The sequence below is a fragment of the Hyla sarda genome, chromosome 1 (assembly GCF_029499605.1).
Source record: "Hyla sarda isolate aHylSar1 chromosome 1, aHylSar1.hap1, whole genome shotgun sequence".
Lineage (NCBI taxonomy): Eukaryota > Metazoa > Chordata > Amphibia > Anura > Hylidae > Hyla > Hyla sarda.
The window spans coordinates 426,028,328-426,051,136 of NC_079189.1; positions in this window are offsets into that span (position 1 = coordinate 426,028,328).

Here is a 22,809-nt window from a genome sequence, read left to right on the forward strand (position 1 = left end):
GCTACCGCCACAAAATGGGGGCATTTTTTACATCCACTGAGAGGGAGGACAAACTGACCTACTAAAGAGAAATCCTATGTAGTCAGTTGGCCGATGCCTATCGGCGACATCATCCATCCTCTTGCAGGTCTGACTCAGGAGGCCCTCTGTTCTCACCTTCCACTGCCATGGCTGCTGGAGAGGGGTGGGGTGGCAGGAGTATTCCCAGCTCCATCAGCAGCAGCCTGAGTCTACAGTCACTGATGAGTACCTTTCTTCACCCACATAGTGAAGCAACTCATGATCAGCAGGTAGACTTGGAGAAGGACCTAATCCAGCAAGGGATGGCATACCTTGACATGACCAACACACCTTGAAGATCCGCTGGACTTCTGGGCAGCCAAACTTGATTTGTGGCCGCAACTAGCAGAGTTTTCCCTGAAAAAGCTGTCCTGCCTGACCAATAGAATGGGTGTTTAATGTGGCGGGGGTCATAGTCACCCCAAGGAGAATTCATCTGTCCACGAAAAATGTGGAGAGACTGACCTTTGTGAAGATGAATCAGGGCACATATTAGCCAGGATTTCCACCCACCAATGCTTGATGCATCAGAGTAAATTGACCATGGTGCCACACCAACACAAACACAAATATGTATAGTGCCAAACAGATTTAAGGTACTGCTCCCCAGTTACAAACGTTCCTCCGCATCAGACCTTTGTTTACCCACCTCCATCTCTGGGTACTGGTATTGCCACCGACTGCACCACTCTGTCAACGGGTCACTTTCAGGACTCCTGATACTGCTGCAACCTCCAGGCTGTTTCATTCTGCCACCATATGGTCTCCTCATGCTTCCGCCAACTCCAGGCTGTGCCATTCAGCCACTCTATGGTCTCCCCATGCTTCTGCCAACTCCAGGCTGTGCCGTTCAGCCACTATATGGTTTCCTCATGTACTGTCAAATCCAGGCTTTGCCATTCAGCCACTATATGTTCGACTCATGCTGCTGCCAACTCCAGGCTGTGCCATTCAGTCACTATATGTTCTACTCATGCTGCCACCAACTCCAGGCTGTGCTATTCAGCCACTATATGGTCTCCTCATCTGCTGCCAACTCCAAGCTGTGCCATTCAGCGACTATATGTTCTACTCATTCTTCCGCCAACTCCAGGCTGTGCCATTCAGCCACTATATGGTCTTCTCATCTGCCACCAACTCCAGGCTGTGCCATTCAGCCACTATATGTTCTACTCATGCTGCACCAACTCCAGGCAGTGCCATTCAGCCACTATATGTTCTACTCATGCTGCCGCCAACTCTAGGTTGTGCCATTCAGCCACTATATGTTCTACTCAAGCTGCCGCCAACTTCAGGCTGTGCCTTTCAGCCTCTTTATGGTTCACTGATGCTGCTGGGCCTGGGAAATTACCTAAAAATGTTTATGGTTGCACTAGCTACCAAAAATCTTCAACTTAAATTTAAAAATTCATCTTTTAATCTTAGGGATTGTGAAGCACTATTGTCTCCTCATGCTGCTGTGAGCTCCAAGTTGTGTCATTCAGCCACCATTTTGTTTATTGATGCTGCTGGGCCTGGGACATTACCTAAAAAAAAATTATGGTAGCATTAGCCACCATAAATCTTCAATTTAAATTTGAAAAGTCATCTTTTAATCTTACGGATTGTGAAGCCCTATGGTCTCCTCATGCTGCTGCCAACTCCAGGCTGTGTCATTCAGCCACTATATGGTCTCCTCTTGCTGCTGCCAATTCCAGGCTGTTTCATTCTGCCAGATTATGGTCTCCTCATGCTGCTGCCACTTTTAGGCTCGGTCTTGTGCCGCAATGTGACTCCTTGTTAGTTAGGGTTTTGTGGTCATACAGTATTAGTTCAAAGTAAAAACCGGGAAATTGAACTTGGGAATCTAATATAAATATTACATTTAAATTTTAAAAATCAATGTAATCTTTTCAAGACTGAGGCCCTATGGTCGTCAACATCATATTACCTGTGGAATTATTACAAGAATCCAATGAAATAGCTTGGAGCGATAACAATGAACCATAACTGATAACATGAAACATTCGCACTTTCACAGTCAGGGGATCGCTGAGAGGCCGGGGCTTGAACAGGTGGTATCTAGCCTGGCTCTCGATTTTAATATACAGGTATGAGCTTTTTCACTGCAGCCACTCCTAGCTTTAAGCACCCACATATCCAATGGCAAAGAAGCTGAATGTGCTCCTGTCCAAGTTGCTGGTTCTGCAGTCCCTCCCTCTTCAAGTGGATACTCAGAGTATAGGGGTGTGCTGAGAGGCAGGGGCTATAACAGGTGGTAGCTCGCCTCGCGGTGGACTGCCAGCTCGATGCTCACCAGAATGAGTAATCAAAAAATTTGAATAAATTAAAATTAAATTAAATTAAAATTACATAAAAAAATCTGCCACATCCAGACACTCTGCGGCAGTGATTCCAGTAGCGATGCCTGTAATCTGTGTGTCATAGTGAATAACAGTATTATTTCTCTAACACAGCACACTCCCTATGCATGTTGAGGCTCTCTGTAGGCCAGAAATAGCTGTTTTTAACCCCTTAAGGACCAAGTCCATGTTGGCCTTTAGGACCAGGCCAATTATATTTTTGCATTTTCGTTTTTTCCTCCTCGCCTTCTACAAATCGTAACTCCTTTATATTTTCATCCACAGACAAGTATGAGGGCTTTTTTTTTGTGCGACCAGTTGTCCTTTGTAATGCCATCACTCATTTTGCCATAAAATGTATGGCACAACAACAAAAAATACTATTTTTGTGGCAAAATTGAAGAGAAAACTGCAATTTTGGAAATTTTGAAAAGTTTTGTTTTCATGCTGTACAATTTACATAAAAAAATGACATGTTTTCTTTATTCTGTGGGTTAATACGATTAAAATGATACCCATGATTACATACTTTTCTATTATTGTACCGCTTTAAAAAAAATCACTACCTTTTTAACCAAATTAGTACATTTAAAATCACTCTATTTTGACAACCTATAACTTTTTCATTTTTCCATATATGCGGCAGTATGAGGGGTAATTTTTTGCGCCGTGATCTGTACTTTTTATTGATACCACATTGGCATACATAAAACTTTTAATGCATTTTTAATAAATAAAAAAAATTTGGGGGAATATAATGTGACAAAAAAGCTGCAATTTCGGACTTTTTTTTACGTTTAATTAACATTTTTTTAAACATTTTTTTACATTTTTTTTTACACTTTTTATGTTCCCATAGGGGACTATTAATTGCAATCACTTGATTGCTAATACTGTTCAGTGCTATACATAGGGCATAGCACTGATCAGTTTTTTGGGTGATCTTCTTCTCTGGTCTGCTTGATCTCAGATCAGAGCAGATGACCCCCTGGAGACAGACGGAGACAGGTGAGAGGACCTTACAGATGATCGGATCCCCATGGCAGTGCTGCAGGCGATCTGATCATCCATTTTGAGTGCCGCACTGCTGCAGATGCAGTGATCTGTATTGATCACGGCATTTAAGGGGTTAAAGGGGTATTCCAGGCCAACATTTTTTTTTTATATATATATATCAACTGGCTCCGGAAAGTTAAACAGATTTGTAAATTACTTCTATTAAAAAATCTTATTCCTTCCAATAGTTATTAGCTTCTGAAGTTGAGTTGCTGTTTTCTGTCTAACTGCTTTCTGATGACTCACGTCCCAGGAGCTGTGCAGCTCCTATGGGGATATTTTCCCATCATGCACAGCTCCTGGGACATGACATCATCATTGAGCAGTTAGACAGAAAACTTCAGAATCTAATATAAATATTACATTTAAATTTTAAAAATCAATGTAATCTTTTCAAGACTGAGGCCCTATGGTCGTCAACATCATATTACCTGTGGAATTATTACAAGAATCCAATGAAACAGCTTGGAGCGATAACAATGAACCATAACTGATAACATGAAACATTCGCACTTTCACAGTCAGGGGATCGCTGAGAGGCCGGGGCTTGAACAGGTGGTATCTAGCCTGGCTCTCGATTTTAATATACAGGTATGAGCTTTTTCACTGCAGCCACTCCTAGCTTTAAGCACCCACATATCCAATGGCAAAGAAGCTGAATGTGCTCCTGTCCAAGTTGCTGGTTCTGCAGTCCCTCCCTCTTCAAGTGGATACTCAGAGTATAGGGGTGTGCTGAGAGGCAGGGGCTATAACAGGTGGTAGCTCGCCTCGCGGTGGACTGCCAGCTCGATGCTCACCAGAATGAGTAATCAAAAAATTTGAATAAATTAAAATTAAATTAAATTAAAATTACATAAAAAAATCTGCCACATCCAGACACTCTGCGGCAGTGATTCCAGTAGCGATGCCTGTAATCTGTGTGTCATAGTGAATAACAGTATTATTTCTCTAACACAGCACACTCCCTATGCATGTTGAGGCTCTCTGTAGGCCAGAAATAGCTGTTTTTAACCCCTTAAGGACCAAGTCCATGTTGGCCTTTAGGACCAGGCCAATTATATTTTTGCATTTTCGTTTTTTCCTCCTCGCCTTCTACAAATCGTAACTCCTTTATATTTTCATCCACAGACAAGTATGAGGGCTTTTTTTTTGTGCGACCAGTTGTCCTTTGTAATGCCATCACTCATTTTGCCATAAAATGTATGGCACAACAACAAAAAATACTATTTTTGTGGCAAAATTGAAGAGAAAACTGCAATTTTGGAAATTTTGAAAAGTTTTGTTTTCATGCTGTACAATTTACATAAAAAAATGACATGTTTTCTTTATTCTGTGGGTTAATACGATTAAAATGATACCCATGATTACATACTTTTCTATTATTGTACCGCTTTAAAAAAATCACTACCTTTTTAACCAAATTAGTACATTTAAAATCACTCTATTTTGACAACCTATAACTTTTTCATTTTTCCATATATGCGGCAGTATGAGGGGTAATTTTTTGCGCCGTGATCTGTACTTTTTATTGATACCACATTGGCATACATAAAACTTTTAATGCATTTTTAATAAATAAAAAAAATTTGGGGGAATATAATGTGACAAAAAAGCTGCAATTTCGGACTTTTTTTTACGTTTAATTAACATTTTTTTAAACATTTTTTTACATTTTTTTTTACACTTTTTATGTTCCCATAGGGGACTATTAATTGCAATCACTTGATTGCTAATACTGTTCAGTGCTATACATAGGGCATAGCACTGATCAGTTTTTTGGGTGATCTTCTTCTCTGGTCTGCTTGATCTCAGATCAGAGCAGATGACCCCCTGGAGACAGACGGAGACAGGTGAGAGGACCTTACAGATGATCGGATCCCCATGGCAGTGCTGCAGGCGATCTGATCATCCATTTTGAGTGCCGCACTGCTGCAGATGCAGTGATCTGTATTGATCACGGCATTTAAGGGGTTAAAGGGGTATTCCAGGCCAACATTTTTTTTTTATATATATATATCAACTGGCTCCGGAAAGTTAAACAGATTTGTAAATTACTTCTATTAAAAAATCTTATTCCTTCCAATAGTTATTAGCTTCTGAAGTTGAGTTGCTGTTTTCTGTCTAACTGCTTTCTGATGACTCACGTCCCAGGAGCTGTGCAGCTCCTATGGGGATATTTTCCCATCATGCACAGCTCCTGGGACATGACATCATCATTGAGCAGTTAGACAGAAAACTTCAGAATCTAATATAAATATTACATTTAAATTTTAAAAATCAATGTAATCTTTTCAAGACTGAGGCCCTATGGTCGTCAACATCATATTACCTGTGGAATTATTACAAGAATCCAATGAAACAGCTTGGAGCGATAACAATGAACCATAACTGATAACATGAAACATTCGCACTTTCACAGTCAGGGGATCGCTGAGAGGCCGGGGCTTGAACAGGTGGTATCTAGCCTGGCTCTCGATTTTAATATACAGGTATGAGCTTTTTCACTGCAGCCACTCCTAGCTTTAAGCACCCACATATCCAATGGCAAAGAAGCTGAATGTGCTCCTGTCCAAGTTGCTGGTTCTGCAGTCCCTCCCTCTTCAAGTGGATACTCAGAGTATAGGGGTGTGCTGAGAGGCAGGGGCTATAACAGGTGGTAGCTCGCCTCGCGGTGGACTGCCAGCTCGATGCTCACCAGAATGAGTAATCAAAAAATTTGAATAAATTAAAATTAAATTAAATTAAAATTACATAAAAAAATCTGCCACATCCAGACACTCTGCGGCAGTGATTCCAGTAGCGATGCCTGTAATCTGTGTGTCATAGTGAATAACAGTATTATTTCTCTAACACAGCACACTCCCTATGCATGTTGAGGCTCTCTGTAGGCCAGAAATAGCTGTTTTTAACCCCTTAAGGACCAAGTCCATGTTGGCCTTTAGGACCAGGCCAATTATATTTTTGCATTTTCGTTTTTTCCTCCTCGCCTTCTACAAATCGTAACTCCTTTATATTTTCATCCACAGACAAGTATGAGGGCTTTTTTTTTGTGCGACCAGTTGTCCTTTGTAATGCCATCACTCATTTTGCCATAAAATGTATGGCACAACAACAAAAAATACTATTTTTGTGGCAAAATTGAAGAGAAAACTGCAATTTTGGAAATTTTGAAAAGTTTTGTTTTCATGCTGTACAATTTACATAAAAAAATGACATGTTTTCTTTATTCTGTGGGTTAATACGATTAAAATGATACCCATGATTACATACTTTTCTATTATTGTACCGCTTTAAAAAAATCACTACCTTTTTAACCAAATTAGTACATTTAAAATCACTCTATTTTGACAACCTATAACTTTTTCATTTTTCCATATATGCGGCAGTATGAGGGGTAATTTTTTGCGCCGTGATCTGTACTTTTTATTGATACCACATTGGCATACATAAAACTTTTAATGCATTTTTAATAAATAAAAAAAATTTGGGGGAATATAATGTGACAAAAAAGCTGCAATTTCGGACTTTTTTTTACGTTTAATTAACATTTTTTTAAACATTTTTTTACATTTTTTTTTACACTTTTTATGTTCCCATAGGGGACTATTAATTGCAATCACTTGATTGCTAATACTGTTCAGTGCTATACATAGGGCATAGCACTGATCAGTTTTTTGGGTGATCTTCTTCTCTGGTCTGCTTGATCTCAGATCAGAGCAGATGACCCCCTGGAGACAGACGGAGACAGGTGAGAGGACCTTACAGATGATCGGATCCCCATGGCAGTGCTGCAGGCGATCTGATCATCCATTTTGAGTGCCGCACTGCTGCAGATGCAGTGATCTGTATTGATCACGGCATTTAAGGGGTTAAAGGGGTATTCCAGGCCAACATTTTTTTTTTATATATATATATATATATATATATCAACTGGCTCCGGAAAGTTAAACAGATTTGTAAATTACTTCTATTAAAAAATCTTATTCCTTCCAATAGTTATTAGCTTCTGAAGTTGAGTTGCTGTTTTCTGTCTAACTGCTTTCTGATGACTCACGTCCCAGGAGCTGTGCAGCTCCTATGGGGATATTTTCCCATCATGCACAGCTCCTGGGACATGACATCATCATTGAGCAGTTAGACAGAAAACTTCAGAAGCTAATAACTATTGGAAGGATTAAGATTTTTTAATAGAAGTAATTTACAAATCTGTTTAACTTTCTGGAGCCAGTTGATATATAAAAAAAAGTTTTTGCCTGGAATACCCCTTTAATGTCCACCATTACCGGTGGGTCCCTGTCTATTGACAGCAGCCGGGATCTCCTGTGCATGAGGTGAGCACCGGTCTGGTGCTCGCAGTCATGTTCATGATGTAAATGTACGTCATGGTGCGTTAAGTACCACCACACCATGACGTACATTTACGTCCATTGTCGTTAAGGGGTTAATAGTGAACTATTTTTTAGGAAAATTCGGCGCATCGGCCGAACCTAATTTTTCAAAAATTTGCTCATCTCTGAAGTCGTCAAATGCAGATAACTCACCGGTATCTTTAAGCAAAGTGGGGATCCCCTTTAGAAGGGGGCAATTAGCCATTCAATGTAACTGGATAGGGCCTCGGTAGGAGACCCTATTCCAGCCACTATGGGGTGTCCAGTGGGGTTTGTAAGGCTCGTATGTACTTTTGGAAGCACATAACATTTTGCTGGATTAGGTGACAAAGGAATCAATTTTTCAGCTACCGTATATACTCGAGTATAAGCCGACCCGAGTATAAGCCGAGACCCCTAATTTCAACCCAAAATCCCAGGAAAAGTTATTGACTCGAGTATAAGCCTAGGGTGGGAAATACATCATCCCCCCTGTCATCATCCAGACCCGTCATTAACATCCTCATCATCATCACCGCCTGTCATCATCCAGACCCTCATCATCATCACCTGTCATCATCCCCTTGTCATCATCCCACACATCCCCCTTCATCATCCCCTTGTCATCATCCCCACCCCCCTTCATCATCCCCTTGTCATCATCCCCTTGTAATCATCCCACACCCCCCCTTCATCATCCCCTTGTCATCATCCCCACCCCCCTTCATCATCCCACACCCCCCCTTCATCATCCTCTTGTCATCATCCCACACCCCCCCTTCATCATCCTCTTGTCATCATCCGCCCTCAGTGGTCTTCAACCTGCGGACCTCCAGAGGTTTCAAAACTACAACTCCCAGCAAGCCCGGGCAGCCATCGGCTGTCCGGGCTTGCTGGGAGTTGTAGTTTTGAAACCTCCGGAGGTCCGCAGGTTGAAGACCACTGCAGCCTTCGACATCATCCAGCCCCCTCTCACCCCCCTTTAGTTCTGTACAGTACTCACCTCCGCTCGGCGCTGGTCCGGTGCTGCAGGACTGTCCGGAGAGGAGGTGGTCCGGTGGGATAGTGGTTCCGGGCTGCTATCTTCACCGGGGGTGCCTCTTCTCCGCGTTTCGGGCCCAGAATAGAGGCGTTGCCTTGACAATGACGCAGAAGTACGTTGGCAATGAACGTACCTCTGCGTCGTTGTCAAGGCAACGTGACTATTCTGGGGCCGGGCCCGAAGCGCTTAGACGAGGCCTCCCCGGTGAAGATAGCAGCCCGGAACCACTATCCCACCGGACCACCTCCTCTCCGGACAGTCCTGCAGCACCGGACCGAGCGGAGGTGAGTACTGTACAGAACTAAAGGGGGTCAGAGGGGGCTGGATGATGTCGAAGGCCGCAGTGGTCTTCAACCTGCGGACCTCTGGAGGTTTCAAAACTACAACTCCCAGCAAGCCCGGACAGCCGATGGCTGCCCGGGCTTGCTGAGAGTTGTAGTTTTGTAACCTCTGGAGGTCCGCAGGTTGAAGACCACTGCGGGTGGAGAGTTCACTCGAGTATAAGCCGAGGGGGGTGTTTTCAGCACGAAAAATCGTGCTGAAAAACTCGGCTTATACTCGAGTGTATACAGTACTTGTTTTTAGAAATAACCGACCTCTCTACATCTGTGAAGGAGGAATCTTCATCTGTGAAGGAGGGATCTCAAGTGATCAATTATTCTCCCAGTGGGGTTATCTTTTAGTTTCACATATGTGGTGCTGTCGATTAACGTTGTTACTATATGCCTCAGTGCTCCACACTACCACTGCTCCCCCTTTGTCTGCTTTTGTTATGTGTAGCCCTTCCTGTTACATTGCATGGCATTTTTTTCCTGCAGGGATAAATTATTAGGTGGTGTGGGGTAAACTAATGCACTAATATCTTTCATAACAGCTCTCTGAAAAACATCAATGGTACAATGGGGGGGCTGAATGTGGATTTATTTCCTCCTTGAAAAAAAGTCGGATCATCATCTTCCTGACTAATATTTTTACCTTCTTGTTCAGTATCTCCCATTAGACTGGCAAGCATTTTCACGCATACATTATCATCATTTGAAAATTCTTTCCCAATACTAAACCCCAACTTAGAGATTGAACAAGGGACTTCCCCTTCTAAGATATGTTGTGTGGTAGGTGTTTTATTTTTATTTTGTTTTTCTATGCGTGAAATTTTTTGGTAGGTTAATCTTCCTGAGTTCTTTATGGAGGTCAACTGTAAATAGTTCACGTTTGAAACTTTCATGTAGACCAAAGTTCAGTCCCGTTGAAAGAAGTGAAAGACAGTCTCTGTCCAGACTGATGTCTGTAAGATTAAGATTATAACATTAGCAAATGGCATACTCAAGACTGCCAACTGATCCCCTTTCTTTTCTTCGCCTGCATCCCTGTGTCTTTTCTTGCATCCTCGGCCCCTCCTGATTTTTTGGCCAAAGGGATAGATGTAGATGTCTGCGGATGCAGTTTTTCAGATATTCTTGCTATAGTGGTTTCACTGTCATCCAGTGTAGTGTTAGATGGACTTGAGTCTGACTCAGGTGTAAAATAGTCACTGTTTTTTTAAACGTTTTTCTGATCTTGATACTGCTTTTTTCCTCCTTTATTCCTGTTATTATTTTTGTTTTTATACTTATTGTTTCTGTTGTTGCCTCTAGCAACACTCAGAGTTTTTCCAGGAAAAAATCTGGCCGTTCTCGAAATAATTTTTGTCTCTCACATATTTATGTTTGTGTTCCTTGATATCTACCTGGAGCGTTAATAATTTTCGCTCCAATGTTTCCATTGAACTAGCAAACCTTTCCTCTGAAAGACGCGTTTTTAATGCGTTTTTTGCTCTGCATAGTTCTTCCACTGTTTTTTCATACTCTCTTTATCTGGAGTACAAGGAGTTGGAGTCTCTGGAAGTGGTCTAAATAAGCTTGTTGCGAAGCTGCCACAAATTCCCCATCATCCATGACATTATTCTCATTATTATCATTACAAAGTACAAATGGTGATGTAAATAACAAGCCCTTATATGGGTCTGCAGGTGCAAAATTGAAGGCATTAGGATTTTTAGAAGGGGAGGAGGAAAAACAAATGTGCAAAAATTGAAAATTGGCTGGGTCCTTAAGGTGAAAATGGGTCCTTAAAGGGGTACTCCGGCCCAAAGACATCTTATCCCCTATCCAAAGCCTAGGGGATAAGAGGTCTGATCGTGGGGGGATATATATTTAAATTCTAGATCATATAATGGGCATACAATTATCTGTAGCTTTATTCCTTGATCCATACATGGCAGTGTTTTAGGAACAAATGTTTACCAAACATCTATAGCACCACACTGATGACTTTGTGAGCCTGCAGCCATTTCTGCTTGGAATGGTACAATTTACATGTATAAATACTGAGTTCCACTGGTACACATAAATAGTCTACATGTTTTTTTTTTATTTTTTACTATTTTAAATTTTAGGCATCCTTTACAAATACATGCAGCTTTTGTATTTTGCCATAACAGTCTTTGATCTCATTTGTAAGGCGAGGAAAGTTATTTTCCCAGTGCACAAAAATTTAAGCTTAAGGAGCCACTAGTATAATTTAACCGGGCCCTTCTTCTTTTTGTCCTTTTTCCAAAATTCTGATGTTTTGATATAACTATAACCCCTTAAAGGGGTACTCCGGCCCTAAGACATCTTATCCCCTATCCAAAGGTTGGAGGCTATGAGTGTGAAGCGTTACGACCATGGGGCCGGAGTATCGTGACATATGTTTTTAACATATAATGGTCGTCCTGGAACCAATTAATATTGTAACTTAAGGGACCACTGTAAAAAGAAAATGAAAAGATTAGAAATGTAAAATTATATGTAATGTATGGTGTATTTTTTACTCTAAGCCTAGCCTTAATGGTTTAAATTATTGATCTAAATGAATGCATAGTAAATTATTTTAAAATGTAAAGGCAAGAAGCAACATTATTACAAACATTCTTTCATTTCAATCCTATATGAATGTGATGTTTAAATATCATTTTTTTTTACAGTGTTGGCAGAGAACATTATTGCATGAATAAGAAAAAGTTCACAAATTACAATCTCCCCTAATAAGGGAAGGGCAAAAAGACCTTTTGTTCAGTAGGGAAGAAAGGATCGTGAACTGGAATATAAAGAAAGGAAGGAAGGAGGAAAACCTCAAGGGTTGGGATTTTTAATAAATACTGTCACGTTTTAAATGGAAACAATGAAAGTTTACTTTGGGTCAAGATAAGATGCTTTGCACGCACAATGTGAAAAAAAAAAAGGAAAAAAAAAACATCTGAATATCTTTCCTTTACTACAACTAGGAAAATTAAATATAATATTTGAATGTCTAACCTCACAGTATTATAGCACTTAATTGTGAAAAGTACAATCATGTTAAAAAGCATATAATGACAATTTAACTCCAGATTGTAATGCTATGGTAAGAGGTAAGGAATGCAATCAAAAGCTTAAATTATTATGTATTGTATTCTTCATAATACAGAACATATTTATGGCAAAGTTCCATTTCTGAGCATGTTGAAGGGTACATATGCATGTTTGAATTGCAAGAAGTAGGTAATTCAGCTAGTATTCAAGGTCTTCTAAGATTACAGTTTATTTTCTTTAGGTGTATTAACTGAGCTGGAAAGCTGAGCCGAGGCGGAAACTAAACTCCCTAAGAATTTGGTGCATAGTGGCCGGCTTCTATTTTGCCTGCCAGGCATTCTCTGGTCTTCAGTTTCATTCTCTATCTACTAAGAGGCATTGTAATGCACATATCAAGGCAACCATTGTCTGCCCAGGGCCAGACAAGCAGATGGAAGGTAAAGTTTCACATTGCAGTTTAAATAGTTTAAAAACTAGTTTTTTTTATATTATGTGCATGTATGTGTACATGCCTATAGTACATATCTAAATATACACCTAGGTACATGTATTATGATTATATTTCATTTTGTATTATTGTAAAAAGAGTTCTTATTTCAAGTCCAATGTATTGATAAATACTTTTTTGTTTCATGTAAAAAATGCGCTTGTAAAATGTTCCTATCAAATATATGGTCAAAGTGTGTGACTGTGTCCCTATGCAGATTTGTTAGCTATATTTACTGCTAGGAGCTGCAGATGCCAATAGATAGCTGTTATAGTATGAAAGCAAACTGCACCTCACAGGAGCTGATGGTGGTTTAAGAACTTTTAGGGTATGTTCACACGTACGCAGATTTGATGCGCAGGATTTGATGCACAGAATTCGCTGCTACAGATTTCAATGTAAACTAAATGACTGAGCACATCTTCTAATCTGCAGTTACAAATCATGAGCATCAAAACTGCACAGGACATACCCTTAAAATTGTCTTTTTATTTCTCAGCCAAGTGGCAAGTAAGAAAGGCTGGGATGCTTAAGTGCCACAGCCTATCACCTCCATCTTCCTCACAATGCAACACCTCATTGACTTATGCAAAGAGCCTTGTTTGTCATTCAAGAATGGGTTGGACGGTAAGAGTGAGCAAAGGAGCACGCCAGGCTACTGTATGCTCTATAGAAAGTTGTATAGTTATTTTCTGTCTGACCACAGTGCTCTCTGTTGACACCTCTGTCCATGTCAGGAACTGTCCAGAGCAGGAGAAGTTTGCTATGGGCATTTGCTCCCTCTCTTGACAGTTCATTAAATGGACAGAGGTGTCAGCAGAGAGCATTGTGGTCAGACAGAAAAGAAAGGCTTAAAGGAAAATGGTCATCTGTTCACCCACACTAAACCCAATACTCTCGGTTATAGTGTGGGTTAAAAGGAGACCGATGAGGGGTTAATTGGTTAAATACATACCTGCACTCCGGAGATCTTTCCCTCTGAAGATCAGCATCCATCTTCAGTGATTTGAGCGCTGGAGGCGGGCCCGTCTGCTCAATATGAATATTCATTGTTGCGGGTTATGTCAGCGTTGCACCGAAAGAGCGCTCATGTGACCCGCAACAATGAATATTCAAATTGTACTGATGGGCCCGTCTCCAGTGCACAATTCACTGAAGATGGATGCCAATATTAGGAGGGACAGATCTCTGGAGTGCAGGTATGTATTTAACCCATTAGCCCCTCCTCGGTCTCCTGTTCACTCACACTATAATCCAGTATGTTGGGTTTAGTGTGGGTGAACAGATGACTATTTTCCTTTAAAGGAGATGTCTGGTATGGACTATTCCATCCTGCCCGGGCTAAAAGAGAAAACAAACTTTCACTTACCTTCCTACGTTCCCCCGGAGCTTCGCAACAGCTGGTCAGTCAGCCAGGCTGTCTACTTCCTACTTCCCTTAGCCCAGAACATCACACGGCGCTTCAGCCTATCACCTTCCACATCAATGTCCCGCCTAGGCCGGTGATAGGCTGAAGCGCTGTCTGACATTACGGGCTAAGGGAAGTAGGAAGTAGACAGCCCGGCTGACTGATCAGCTGTTGTGAAGCTCCGGGGGAACGCAGAAAGGTAAGTGGAAGTTTGTTTTCTCTTTTTTTGCAGCCCGGGCAGGATGAAATAGGAATAGTCTGTATCGGACATCTCCTTTAAGATTTAAAATAAAAGTAATTTACAATTCTGCCACCAATTGATAAGAAAATATTTGTTTTCCACCATAATACCCGTTAAACTTTCCTAATAAGATGGAATATTTTAATACATGAATTGTTCTTCTCACTCTTGAGGTCCTAAATAATAGCTATGGCTGCTAAGGTTATGGCTGCTAAGGCTATGGCTGCTATAGAAATAACTGAGGATGTGTGGAAAAAGTACCATTAAAAGAACCCACAAATGCAGCACCATTGGATCACATAAAGATGTGATCACAGATCATCATACATACTAGAGAGTAAATTACCAAATCAAATTTAGGAAACTGATATTTTGCCACCAGTCTGAAACAGAAGCAAAGAAAAAGGTTATTTCTAAATTTTTCTCCAACCTAGGCATCTTTTGTTGTACACTTCTTAGGAAAAGCCATCATGAGTTTATACTCTAAGGCCTTTTAGTGTGACAGGTATTACTTTACCTTTCATTGGATGACCTTTAATGCATTGGCATCCAAGGTTTGGCAGCCGTCAGGACCTCTCTGATGGGAAAATCTGTATTATTTCTGCTGAATCTCTTGCAGAAATGGCAGTGAATTTATAGTGTGCTGGAAAAGGAAGCACAGAAAGTAGTCCACTACCTATGGCAGCTGTTCTATCAAGGTGTGAATGTTTTATTTGCATTATCTCAGCATTTCAAAATATCAGGAGTACAGACATTTTCAGAAACATAGTGGGGCTTAAAAGGGTAATTTTTTGGTTAAATCAACTGGTGCCAGATTAAAAAAATCGTAATCCTTTCAGTGCATATCAGCTGCTGTTATGATCCACAAGAAGTTATTTTCTTTTTGAATTTCCTTTCTATCTGACCACAGTGCTCTCTGCTGACACCTCTGTCCATTTTAGGAACTGTCCAGAGCAGGATAGGCTTTCTATGGGGATTTGCTCCTACTCTGGACAGTTCCTAAAATGGACAGAGGTTTCAGCAGTGAGAACAGTGGTCAGACAGAAAGGAAATTCAAAAAGAAAAGAACTTCCTGTGGATCATAACAACAGTTGATAAGTACTGGAAGGATTAAGATTTTTTAATGGAAATAATTTACAAATCTGTTAAACTTTCTGGCACCAGTTGATAAAAAAAATATGTATTTTCCAGTGGAATACCCCTTTAACCCCTTAAGGACGCAGCCCATTTGGGCCTCAAAGACAATTTTATTTTTACAGTTTAGATTTTTCCTCCTCGCCTTCAAAAAATCATAACTCTTTTATATTTTCAACAACAGACTATTATGAGGGCTTGTTTTTTGCATGACCAGTTGTCCGTTGTAACGCCATCACTCACTTTACCATAGAATGTATGGCGCAACCAAAAATATACTATTTGTGTGGGAAAATTTCAAAGAAAACCGCAATTTTGCAAATTTTGGGAGGTTTTGTTTTCACGCCGTACAATTTACGGTAAAAATGACATGTGTTCTTTATTCTTTGGGTCAATACGATTAAAATGATACCCATTATAACATACTTTTCTATTACTTTTGCACTTAAAAAAAAATCACAAACTTTTAACCAAATTAGTACGTTTAAAATCCTCGTATTTTGAAGCCCTATAACTTTTTCATTTTTCCGTATAAGCGGCGGTATGAGGGCTCATTTTTTGCTCTTTGTGCCGTGATCTGTACTTTGTATTGGTATCATATTTGCTTATATAAAATTTTATTATATAAATTTATTTATAATTTTTTTTGAATAAAATGTTATAAAAGCAGCTATTTTGGACTTATTTTTTTTTTGCGTTCACGCCGTTCACCGTACGGTATCATTAACATTTTATTTTAATAGTTAGGATATTTACGCATGTGGCGATACCAAATATGTATATAAAAAAATTTTTAACACTATTTGGGAGTGAAATATGGAAAATGGGACAATTTACGTTTTTATTGGGGGAGGGGGTTTTTCAAATTTTTTTACTTAATTTTTTTACTTTTTTTAGCTTGTATTTTTACACTTTAATAGTCCCCATAGGGGACTATTTATAGCAATCATTCGATTGCTAATCCTGTTCAGGGCTATGTATAGGACATAGCACTCATCAGCATTATCGGTCATCTTCTGCTCCGGTCTGCAGGAAGGCAGATCAGAGCAGAAGACTCCCGGAAGGCAGTGGAGCCAGGTGAGGGGACCTCCGTCTGACGTGCTGGATGATCGGATCACTGCGGCAGCGCTGCAGGCTATCCGATCATCCATTTAAGTAACCGCGATGCTGCAGATGCCGTGATCTGTATTGATCACGGCATCTGAGGGGTTAATGGTGGACATCCGCGGGATCTGCCATGCATGATCCAGGCATTGCTCCGATGCCCGCGGTTATGCTTAGGATGTAAATGTACGTCCTGTGCGTCAAGTACCACCTCACCAGGACGTACATTTATGTCCTTCGTCGTTAAGGGGTTAATTTATATAATTTAACCGGGTATGACTACACTACATCCTTATAATTTTTTTTGTTCAATTTTATAGATAGAAAACCCTATAATACTACTGAGTGTTTGTTAGATTCTAATTCTATACGGATATGATACATTGTTTTGTAATGTTCTTTTGGCCGTGTTTTGTTTTCTTTGGCCAACATTTCTTGTAAAAAATTTTCTCAAAAAACAATAAAAATCATGTAAACCCTTTAACAATGTGGCAGTCACATGTTAGTTACATAGTTAATCAGATTAAACAAGACAACAGTCTGTTGTGTTCAACCTATAACCATTCTGTGTTGATCCAGAGGAAGTCAAAATCCTGCTAATGCCGATTGCCCTATAACAGAGGTAAAAATCCTTCCCAACTACAAATCTGGCAATCAGAATAAATTCCTGGATCATGTTATAATCCATATCTATAGCTTGTCATATTATATTTGCTTTCCGAAAAACATCCAGGCCCCCCTTAAATTTGTTCAGCCAGACTTCACAACATCATGTAGCAGAGAGTTACATGGTCTCACTGCTCTTACAGTAAAGAATTTCCATCTGAGATGATGATGAAATCTTCTTTCCTCTAGACATAGAGGATGCCCCCTCGTCATGGTCACCAGCCTAGGTATAAATAGATCCCTGTATAAAAAGATTTCTGTACTGTCCATTAATATATTTGTACATTGTGACGAAATCACCACTAAGACGTTTTTTCTCCAAAGTAAATAAACCCAAGCATGATAACCTGTTTTTGTACGCTAATCTACCAATTCCCTTAATTTTCTAGATTGCTCTCCTCTGGACCTGCTCCAGTTCAGCCATGTCTTTATTATATTCAGATGCCCAAAATTTGGCACAATACCCCATGTAAGTATGACTAGTCTGACTAGTGTTTTAAACATTTTCTGCCATTTTAATTGTAATGTCTTTCAGTGAATACTTTTATTGCTCTGCACATTGAGCCTAAAAAGAAATTATCAGATTATGATATCACAGGAAAAAATTCTACTTTATCCAAACCACATGAAGTCACTGAGGCATTGAAGGAATATTTATGCTGAGGAAAAATAAATTCTTCAATGCACTTCTTCTAAACACTGAGTCTTTCCTAAGCAGCTGTAGCAAAATTGATAACTTATTTTAGCTTGGAGACACAGCTAAGAGGAAAATGTGTCTCATCGTTGATCTTCTGTGGAGAACTAGCACTTATCCTATAAACCAGTACATTCAGTTCACAGATATGTTTTGCTTGTAAACTCAATAGAAGTGGATTTCATAATTTCATGTATGAATTGTTACTGTTCAGTAATATCCATTAAGGTACATAATGTGATTTAACATAAACAGGAAGTTATAGTTATTTATTTATTCATTCATTCATCCATTTGTTTATGTTTTTGCTCATATTTTTTTTTCTTGCTTTGTAAGGTAAAGGAGAATTATTGCTTCTTAACAATAAATAAGCTAGTGATTATACTGGCTAGTATACTTTTAGAATAGTTGTCTGGGAGAAAAAAAAAAGTGATGCCCTAGCCTTAAGACCCTTTTATATTGGCTAATAATCATACCCCAGTGTCCAACTTGTTGGTTTATGTATATTATGCCTTTTGTACTATGGCTTTTATACCTGTTCTTGTTTGTGATTAAAAGGCTATACTACAATTAGGCTCACACAATTTAATTGGGAATTTTATACTTTGAGAAAGAGTTTGGTCTGTTCCATTCTCTCTCTATTTTCCTAAAAAGAGAAAGCTAAGTAAGTCTAAGGTAGATTGAGAGTGTCCTATATTGATACTTCCAGAGGTAAGTCAATACCCAGTAAACCTTAGGGCTAAGCAGCTCCTACAGTGATTGCATTATTTTTGGGTAAACCTTACTTGTTGTATCTGGATACAAAGAATAAAAAGATTGAAGACAAAAGAGTGGAATTTATATAGAGAGAGGCTGTGAAAGGTTGGGCATAGGCTCCATAGCTCCCCTTGGACCCTTCTTAACCCCTTCAGGACCAAGCCCATTTTGGCCTTAAGGACCAGAGCGTTTTTTGCACATCTGACCACTGTCACTTTAAACATTAATAACTCTGGAATGCTTTTAGTTATCATTCTGATTCCGAGATTGTTTTTTCGTGACATATTCTACTTTAACATGGTGGTAAATTTTTGTGGTAACTTGCATCCTTTCCTTGTGAAAAATCCAAAAATTTGATGAAAAATTTGAAAATTTTGCATTTTTCTAACTTTGAAGCTCTCTGCTTGTAAGGAAAATGTATATTACAAATAAAAAAAACTTTTATTCACATATACAATATGTCTACTTTATGTCTGCATCATAAAAGTGACGAGTTTTTACTTTTGGAAGACACCAGAGGGCTTCAAAGTTCAGCAGCAATTTTCCAATTTTTCACAAAATTTTCAAACTCACTATTTTTCAGTTCAGGTTTGAAGTGGATTTGAAGGGTCTTCTTATTAGAAATACCCCACAAAAGACCCCATTATAAAAACTGCACCCCCCAAAGTATTCAAAATGACATTCAGTAAGTGTTTTAACCCTTTAGGTGTTTCACAGGAATAGAAGCAAAGTGAAGGAGAAAATTCACAATCTTCATTTTTTACACTCGCATGTTCTTGTAGACCCAATTTTTAAATTTTTACAAGGGGTAAAAGGAGAAAATGTATACTTCTATTTGTAGCCTGATTTCTCTCGAGTAAGCACATACCTCATATGTCTATGTAAATTGTTCGACGGGCGCAGTAGAGTTCTCAGAAGGGAAAGAGCGATAAGGGGATTTTGGAGAGTACGTTTTTCTGAAATGGTTTTTGGGGGCATGTTGCATTTAGGAAGCCCTTATGGTGCCAGAACAGCAAAAAACCCTCACATGGCATACCATTTTGGAAACTAGACCCCTTGAGGTACGTAACAAGGAATAAAGTGAGCCTTAATACCCCACAGGTGTTTCACGACTTTTGCATATGTAAAAAAAAATTTTTTTTTTCACTAAAATGTGTGTTTCCCCCCAAATTTCACATTTTTCCAAGGGTTAATAGCAGGAAATACCCCCCAATATTTGTTACCCCATCCCTTCTGAGTATGGCGGTACCCCATAAGTTGACCTGAAGTGCACTATGGGTGAACTACAATGCTCAGAAGAGAAGGAGTCATATTTGGCTTTTTGAGAGCAAATTTTGCTCGGGGGGCATGTCGCATTTAGGAAGCCCCTATGGTGCCAGAACAGCAAAAAATACCCACATGGCATACCATTTTGGAAACTAGACCCCTTGAGGAATGTAATAAGGAATAAAGTGAGCCTTATTACCCCACAGGTGTTTCACGACTTTTGCATATGTAAAAAAAAAAAAAAAATTTCCACTAAAATGTGTGTTTCCCCCCTAATTTCACCTTTTTGCAAGGGTTAATAGCAGAAAATACCCCCCAAAATTTCTAACCCCATCTCTTCTGAGTATGGAGGTACCCCATAAGTTGACCTGAAGTGCACAATGGGCGAACTACAATGCTCAGAAGAGAAGGAGTCATATTTGGCTTTTTGAGAGCAAATTTTGCTCGGGGAGCATGTCGCATTTAGGAAGCCCCTAAGGTGCCAGAACAGCAAAAAAAAACACACATGGCATACCATTTTGGAAACTAGACCCCTTGAGGAACGTAACAAGGGGTACAGTGAGCATTTGCCCCCCACTGGTGTCTGACAGGTCTTTGGAACAGTGGGCTGTACAAGTTTTCATGTTCATGGACCACTGTTCCAAAGATCCGTCAGACACCTGTGGGGGGGTAAATTCTCACTGCACCCCTCATTACATTCCATGAGGGGTGTCGTTTCCGAAATGGGGTCACATGTGTTTTTTTTTTTTTTTTTGCGTTTGTCAAAACCGCTGTAACAATCAGCCACCCCTGTGCAAATCACCTCAAATGTACATGGTGCGCTCTCCCTTCTGGGCCTTGTTGTGCGCCCCCAGAGCACTTTGCGCTCACATATGGGGTATCTCTGTAGTCGGGAGAAATTGCGTTACAAATGTAAAGTGAAAATGTAAAGTATAGGGCAACATCAGCATGTTAGTGTAAAAAATAAAAAAAATTTACACTAACATTCTGGTGTAGACCCCAACATTTCCTTTTCATGAAGGGTTAAAGAAGAAAAAGCCCCCCAAACCTTGTAACGCAATTTCTCCCGAGTACAGCGATACCCCATATGTCGCCCTAAACTGTTGCCCTGAAATACGACAGTGCTCCAAAGTGAGAGCGCCATGTGCATTTGAGGCCTAAATTAGGGATTTGCATAGGGGTGGACATAGGGGTATTCTACGCCAGTGATTCCCAAACAGGGTGCCTCCAGCTGTTGCAAAACTCCCAGCATGCCTGGACAGTCAACGGCTGTCCGACAATACTGGGAGTTGTTGTTTTTCAACAGCTGGAGGCTCTGCTTTGGAAACAGTGGTGTACCGGACGTTCTTATTGGGGGAGGGGGGCTGTGTAAGGGTATGTGTATATGTAGTGTTTTTAACTTTTTATTTTATTTTGTGTTAGTGTAGTGTAGTGTTTTTAGGGTACAGTGACATGGGCGGGGGATTACAGCGAGTTTCCCGGCGCAAAATTTGCTGCATCTCAAGATGCGAGAAACCCACTGTAAAAGCCTCGCCCATGTGAATGTACCCTGTACATTCACGGGGGTTGCGGGGCGGGGGGGGGGGGGGGGTGCACCAGCTGTTGCAAAACCACAACTCCCAGCATGCATGGTCTGTTAGTGCATGCTGGGAGTCATAGTTTTGCAACAGCTGGAGGCACACAGGTTAGGAAACACTGAGTTAGAAACAGACAATGTTTCCCAACCAGTGTGTCTCCAGTTGTTGCAAAACTACAACTCCCAGCATGCCCAGACAGCTGAAGGGCATGCTGGGAGTTGTAGTTTGGCAACATCTGAAGGGCCAGATGTTGCTGAACTAAAACTCCCAGCATGCCTGGACAGTCAGTGCATACTGGGAGTTGTAGTTTTGCAACAGCTGGAAGAGCACAGATTGGAGACCATTATACAATGGTCTCCAAACTGGGGCCCTCCAGATGTTGCAAAACTACAACTCCCAGCATGCATGGTCTTTTAGTGCATGCTGGGAGTTATAGTTTTGCAACAGCTGGAGGCACACAGGTTAGGAAACACTGAGTTAGAAACAATGTTTCCCAACCAGTGTGTCTCCAGCTGTTGCAAAACTACAACTCCCAGCATGCCCAGACAGCTGAAGGGCATACTGGGAGTTGTAGTTTGGCAACATCTGAAGGGCCAGATGTTGCTTAACTAAAACTCCCAGCATGCCTGGACAGTCAGTGCATGCTGGGAGTTGTAGTTTTGCAACAGCTGGAAGAGCACAGATTGGAGACCATTATACAATGGTCTCCAAACTGGGGCCCTCCAGATGTTGCAAAACTACAACTCCCAGCATGCCCAGACAGCCAAAGGCTGTCTAGGCATGCTGGGAGTTGTAGTTTTCAGACTCCTAGAAGCAGCAGTGAAGATCTTCACTGCTGCCTCTGAGGACTACATACTCACCTGCCGGTCCCGTCGCTGCTCGTCCACGTGGCCGGTCCCGCCGCTGCTCCTCGGTCCTGCCGCTGCTCCAGGTAAGTCCGCCGGTCCCCACGTGTTCCCCCCGTGTGCCGCAGGTCCCCGCGAGCCCCTGCAGCCTTCGTCCCCCGTTCTGCCCGACTTACAGGGGCGGGCAGTGCGGGGGATCTGAACTTTCACCCCAGATCACTGTGATTGGTCCACAGAGACCAATCACAGTGATCGCTGACCAGGACTATCAATTGATGGTCCTGGGGGTGAAGCAGAAGTTGTCCCCTGCTGGAAACAGCGGGACTTCTGCCAGTTAACCCGTGCGATGCTGCGCATCGCCGGGTTAACTGCATGTCATTTATAAACGCCGGG